This window comes from Benincasa hispida, chromosome 9, assembly GCF_027475165.1.
Source record: "Benincasa hispida cultivar pf3 chromosome 9, pf3_genome.v1.1, whole genome shotgun sequence".
NCBI lineage: Eukaryota > Viridiplantae > Streptophyta > Magnoliopsida > Cucurbitales > Cucurbitaceae > Benincasa > Benincasa hispida.
The window spans coordinates 7,179,317-7,186,502 of record NC_143486.1 but is presented as its reverse complement, the minus strand read 5'-3'; positions in this window follow the sequence as shown (position 1 = coordinate 7,186,502).

Below are 7,186 nucleotides of genomic sequence, written 5' to 3'. Positions count from 1 at the left end.
AGCAAACCACTATAGACCCATAGTTGAACTCTTATACATTGTAGGGCAAGCTGTGTCCATGGATTTAATCAAAATAAATAAGTTGATCCTTCACGAGTTGTTTATAATTACAGTTGGATCAAATGTCTATTTTCCCCTGTAATTATATCTTTTCCTTAAGTACCACTACTTTCACTAATGGACAATTTGTTTATGGTTCAACCATAAACTAAGTCTCTCTTAAACCAGTGAGAGGGTGGAGCCCCTTTTTCAAGACCCAAAACCAGTACTTAAGGAAACTACTCATCTACTTACCCTATTAGAGAATGAGTGAATTTCATCTTGTGAAGTTATGTTTTCAGCTATCCATTTAGTCAAGTCCCCAAAATGGTAGACGTATTAAGTCGGCAACTTGAGCCACTTTCACCCATGAAAATCAAAGAACCAACCTCATAGATAGAAGTTCATAAATCACTTAGGATTAAGATCGAGTCACACATGATCATCATATGAAATATTAATCTCACGATCAATTATCAAATTTACAAAGAGAGATTAGAATATTTCCTAGTCCGATCTTTTACAAACTTTTTGTATAGGATATCTTCACTCACATGTCTTTATATGAACGGTTTGGATCAAGTCATTTGTAACTATTACAAAGTGGGTTGTATCCATTGTGTTACTAGGATAAGGTGCCTAATCTTATTCATATACTATAGATATTTTAGGTTATTTCTTGAACATGATCTACCTTGTATGTCAACTATATATTGTTCAAGATTACATATAATAACCTAGGATTTTTAATAGTTAATGAAATTTAACATTGCATATTTAATAACTAAATTAATTAAAGAGGCTTTAGGGCATAAATCCCAACAATCTCCCACTTTCACTAAAGCCGGTGAGACATGTATTCTAGGGCATACTCTATACCCAACATGTTCTCCCACTTGCCCTAGCAAAGAAGAGACATGTCTCGTAATCCTAGACGTTCTAGATGACTCTTAAACACTTTAGTCTAGAGAGTTCTTTTATATAAATCAAACCATATGTCATTCAAAGTCATCTTGGTCACTACCATGATACTTTCTCTCAATATGTCTTATCCTAAATATTGATGTTTACTAATATCCCTAGTTTTAGTCTTTGCACCATTATTATCTCATAAAGTGTGATAGACTAACTTAGAATTGAAACATTTTCAAATCTTTAAGGATATTTTATGACTATACAAAGTTTTACTTCAAAAGCAAAAACAAATGTCTTGTGTACCAATCTCCACCACATAGGATAAAATTAATCTTACCATAGATTTCTCTATATCTCTGTAAGACCTATTGTATCTTGTGAAAGATTATATTTTGACACTATATACAAAATTTCTCATTATCCACAGATACTTTGAGAAAGTTTTTAATCTTGTACTCAATGATCCCACCATTGATATAACCGATATAATTAGTCAATTGTATGGTAAGTCTCATTTATGCAATAATTATCTCATATGAATAAAATATAATTAATCATTTATCCTCAACACTTGAGGTGTCTTAGTATATTTTTTCTTAGACTTAACTTCTCAATAGAATGATACATTATCATTCTTTTGAAGTTTTGAAGTTGTGCATAGAACATTTGACAAACATTTTATAAATGTAAGATGCTTGGACTCACTTATGTCTCTAATTAGTTAGGTAGTCAAATTTTTATGATATATCGCATCGTTCAAATGAGTAATACTTCATTAACATAAAAACATGAGAAATATCTACTTGAGAATTAATGACTCTCTTGTCTATACAAGATCATTAATATTTGTTCAAAGTCTTGCATTATGGTAGCTCTTATCAAACCTTATATTCAAAGATCTAATTGTCTAATTCATTTCGTAAATGAACATATACAATTATGCAAACTCTTTGTATTTGATCTTTGAAAGTTGAACTTCTCTATTTATTTGTGTAGATGCATTCCTTAAATTCTTTTCATAAAAGAATCTAGAGATTCATTTTACATATCTCATATGCAACAATGAACAATGCTCAAAAGACTCCATAATGGCAACAAGTGATAAATTGAACCATGTTCTAATTTCTCTCAACAGGTTTCACCCTCTACCATGAGTCTTAATTTGAAGATCAATATCTTCTTAGCTACACATGCACGTCTTTTTTGTAGATCTATTCTTATCCATGGGTCTAACTAATGACGGAAATTTAGATTACCAAATCGTCGAGGACTTGATAACTAAAGTTCCATGGACGCAATATGCGATGCATGTCTTAAGGTATGCATTGATTATCATGCGTCGGTGGTCATGCGTTGGAATGAACTATGCGTTAACGAATGTATGCGATGACCATGCGTTCCTGTCACAAGTTTTCTTGCGCTCAAACCAAGTATAATGTGAACGCAAGTTTCTCGAGTGATTCGAGGTCGAACTCAGGGACTTGTAGCTAGATGTATGCGGTAATGTGTATGTGGTGGTTGAATAAAAGAATGGATGGGAGGTTTTAAGCTAACACTACTCTTACTTCTAACTAACAGACAATGCAATGAGAATATGAATGAGAGGTAGAGTCACGACAACTATTGACGGGAAAAAAATGGATGGAAAAATAGATAAAATGTGGAGATGTCTTCATTGCAACCCTTAAGAATGACCGCAAGGGCAATCTTAGTCAACGCAAGCCATGCGACTATGCTACACACACTAAAAGCCTAAATCTAGGACGTATGCGATGTATATGCATAAGGGTCGAGATGACCGCATACTGCCACCATATCCTACTTCCTGGACGCAACCATTGTCCTCTCCGTAGGGTGCATACGCTGTGTAATAGCAAACGGAGCTTATTCCTAAGTCTCCATTCTTGCCTATGCAAACTTAATCTAGCCCTCTCGAGCATCGATTCTAACCTAGCTCTCTCGAATCTTTGGTTCTTTCTTTAGACTCTCTCTCGAGTAGCTCTAAAGGTGTGATAGATGCATACATAAGACAAGGTAACTACACAAACTTGGTTGACGCAAAATTATTCCTATCTCTAGTGAACAATAGCTTACATTGCTTAATGTGACCAACCACTTACCCTCCCGGGCAGTTGGTTGTTGCTGACTTTACTCATAGACAAGCATTGTGTTAGCCTATAGATAGGCGTTGCTACAGCTTCACACTAAGCAAATAAGGTTTTCTCACACACTCGCACAACGCATACCTCTCTGTGGTTTGCTACATGTTTCATATCTCTAATCCACATGACTAAGTATGCGATACTCTAGCAATCTCACTAAGTGATGCAATGAAAGTTAAGGATGCTAAGTAAAGAAAGATGGGGATGGAATCGAAGGAAACACATAAAGCATTGAACACATAATGTATCAATTCCTTAATCCCAAAATGTAATACAATACAATATAAGAAAAGAAGAGAAAATGAAATGACCGGCTGGAAGCAATGACTTGCTTCCAGTGGATGTGCGTCAAGGCTGCCAGTGGTGCCATGGATGGGCGGTGGAGCTGACTCTTCTGAGATCTAGCTCCGGTCGTCACTCGGAATGGAGGAAGGAGATGAAGAACTCTCAAACTTTCTTCTCACGCATTTGTCTGGATCGTAGGGATAACCCTGGATAAGTTGAAATTCTGCTCAGCGGCTTCTATATATAGGGCTTGGATCACCGACAGCATTAATGGACTGCTCTGATTCTGACATTCGCGGCGTGTTAGTCCTTATTTGAATCTTTGCTACTCACGACATGGTAGGTGAAATATAAACATCATCTTTTGATTTTCCTGAGCGATGCGTTGATGCGTTCATTCCACCAACCTTGCGTTGATCCCACTAGTATGCGTTATTGTGTAGTCGGAATCGTGCAGTGACCGCATTCGCTTAATACTGCAACTTTACACGATGACCGCAATCGCTTGACGATCACAACTCCTATGCGATGGACGCATGCGGCTGATCACTGCAACACTCATGCGTTGATCGTATGCATTCGCCTTTGCGATGGAGAGTTTCTCCGCATGTGGTCGTCGATGCAGTAGTCCGACTTCCGCATTTGCATCCACTTTCTGCGTTAGCTACAAAAATAAAAAATTGAACGCATAATAATGCATAATAATGGGTTAGCCGAGATTCTCAATGTTGAACACCACAAGCTCATTTTCTCATGAATTCCTAACATAATTGTTGCATATTCTGCTTAACAACCCACATAATTCTAAATAAAAGGCCTAAGATGACATGTATTTTTGCATGTCATCACTAACTCATCAAGAAAATTTGCAAATCCAGATTGAGATGAAGTACATAGACTTTATCTTGAGTTCATGACTTTGACCCTGAAATCCTTGTCAGCTTCTCTCACCACGATTTTAAGGATGATAAGCTTTTAATTTGTCAACTAATATGGCAATTTTGACTTCAACTAAGTCATAGGATTGAATTCTCTAATAACTCTCCCACTATGATGAAGGCTCATATTGTTTGACTAGGATTCATTTCACATTCAAATGTACTTAAATGGTTAATAACACTTATTAACTATTTTGTGGATTTACTTGGAACTAAAATATCAACACAATTTAACCTTAGTAAAGGCTTGCAGTCTTTTATTGGGCATTCCTTATAAAATTAATGTTTGTCATACAAATACATTATTTTATTCAGGATTGCATAAAATACCATTTTTTTCTTCTCGGGGACAACCTACATATAGGCATACCTTTGAACACATTCCTTTTGGGTTTGCTTCAACATGTGCTTCTTAACATACCCAAATCCTCAAATGTTGTAATTCCCAGAGAACGTAGAAGAGACAACATATCATATACATCTATTCTCCCACTAAGTATTTTGAAATAGGGGTTTTATTACTTAGACATATTTAGGTAAATCATTATCTAAGTTTTAATTTTATTTACTCAAACATTACTCCTATGTTTGGATAGTTCAAATAATATCGAATTTCTTAAGTTTATTAAACTCTTTAATAAACTAATCACATTATGTTTTAATAAAAGTTTGACTAATGGAACTCCCAGGTCAGTTCCCACATGAATGGTTTGGATTAAACTATTTGTAACTATTAAAAGTGAGTTGTATCCATAGTATCATCAGGATAAGATGCCTAACCTTATCGATATACTATAGACCTTTTAGGTTATTTCTTGAATATGATCATCCACCATGTATGTCAACTACATATTGTTCAAGATTACATATAATAATCTTCGATTTTTGGCAGTTAATGGAATTTAATATTGCATATTTGATAATTAAATTAATCAACTAATTAATTACGAGATGCTTTAAGGCATAAATTCCAACATATGGAGGAGGTAAATTATGTTGGTAACCAAGGAGGAAGGAGACATGATTCAGACATTAGTATGCATAACCTTGGATGGCAAGACCATCCCAACTTTCATTGAGGAGGTCAAGGAGGCCATCACGTGCATACCTTGAATAAGCCTAGGTCGCCCTTAGAAGATGTGGTGAAAGCCTTGACAAAAACGTCAATGAAATTCCAACAGGATGTGATGACCTTCCAATAAGAGACAATAAGATTCAATAGGACAATGCCCTATTCCAAAAGGAAATAAGGATGGGAATACAACACTTGATAAATCAGATCACCTAGTTGGCCACGACTGTGAACAAGCTTAATACTTAGAGTGGTAAGCTTGATACTCATTGTTGAGATACTTATAAAAAACATCATTCATTAAATTTTAGAGCATTTTCAATCCAAACAACATTACAAGAAATTTGTAAGTGCCATATCTAGTTATACATGTGGTCTTTTCCTTGTCATCTTGCAGACACGTATGCTACCATAGTTTAGCATCCTCGAAAAGGTGTATACTTGACATTCCCACTCCATCTTCTTTTTTTTTTATATGTATACATCTTTGAAGTGATGGAACACGAGACATACGCAAAAGAATAAGAATCTAATTACACTCTAATTGCTTCTAATCAAAAGGAAATTAACATGCAAAATGAAGGAAAAATAGTAAATAAAAGGGATGGAATACAACCTTTGTAGCTCCCGAAAAATGCTTTTCCTCGTTGGATCTTGACCCGAACTTTTTCGGACCACTACTAGAGTTGACCTACTATCCTCTAGACTCAGAACCGAGTTGTGGGACCCGATGAATGAAGAAACCCGAGAGAGAGAATGAGATGGAAAAGAAATGGAATTTTGGGTTGGGTATGGGTTTTCTTTTTTTTTTTATCACATCCTATTTTGGAAAACAATTTTAGAAAAATTGCCAAAAGTTTTTAATCAAAATTCAAAGTCCATATTTATAGAAAAAGGCCATGCAAAAATTGCATGAAATCAATTCATAAAAACCCAACACCTAGAATCCACTATCTAAGTGGGCTTACTGTCTCCACTATAAGCCAACACCTAGCTCACTATTTTGTTAGTGGAATTATCCAACAAAAGTTTAGATTTTCCCACTAACTTTAGTCAAAGGGCAAAATAGTCATTTTGTCAAAGTCAAACTTTGACTGAAAAGTCAACATTTTGAATTTTTATGATTTTTCTCGTGTTGACTAATTTTGACCTCCCGGGCATGAATCCGCATTCATTTTCTCGAAATTCAAATCACATTTGAATATAAGGTCGGTCAAAGTTTGACTTTTCAAAGTCAAAAGTCAACTCTTTGACTTTTTACATCTTTGACCATTTCCATTATTTCCGAGCTTCCGAATATGAACGCATTCATATTCTTGATATTTAAATCACATTTAAATATTAAAGTTGTATCTCTAAACTGAAAAAACCGACCATTATATCACATATACCTGTCGGTTTCTCTCTCTTCACCTAATTCGAACAATTCGAATTATTCTATCATATTGTTCTAAGTTTATTCCATATGAGCTAATAGGGGAACCTAATGGACCTATAGATTATGGGCTCCAACGATCCGAGATTAGCTGGCTAAAACTCGTTTAGACGAAGCTAATAAACATCCATTAACTAACGGGTCATTCCACTATAGTTCTGTAGTTGCACTCCCCTCACTATAGATATATTTGTGTCCATTTGATATAACCATGATTAGTAAGCTAATCCTTCATAGGTTATTCGTAATCTCGGTTGGGTCGTAAAAACCATTTTACCCCCAAGACTACATCTTGTTCCTTAAGTTCCACTAATCCTCTAATGAACAATTGGTTTAAGGT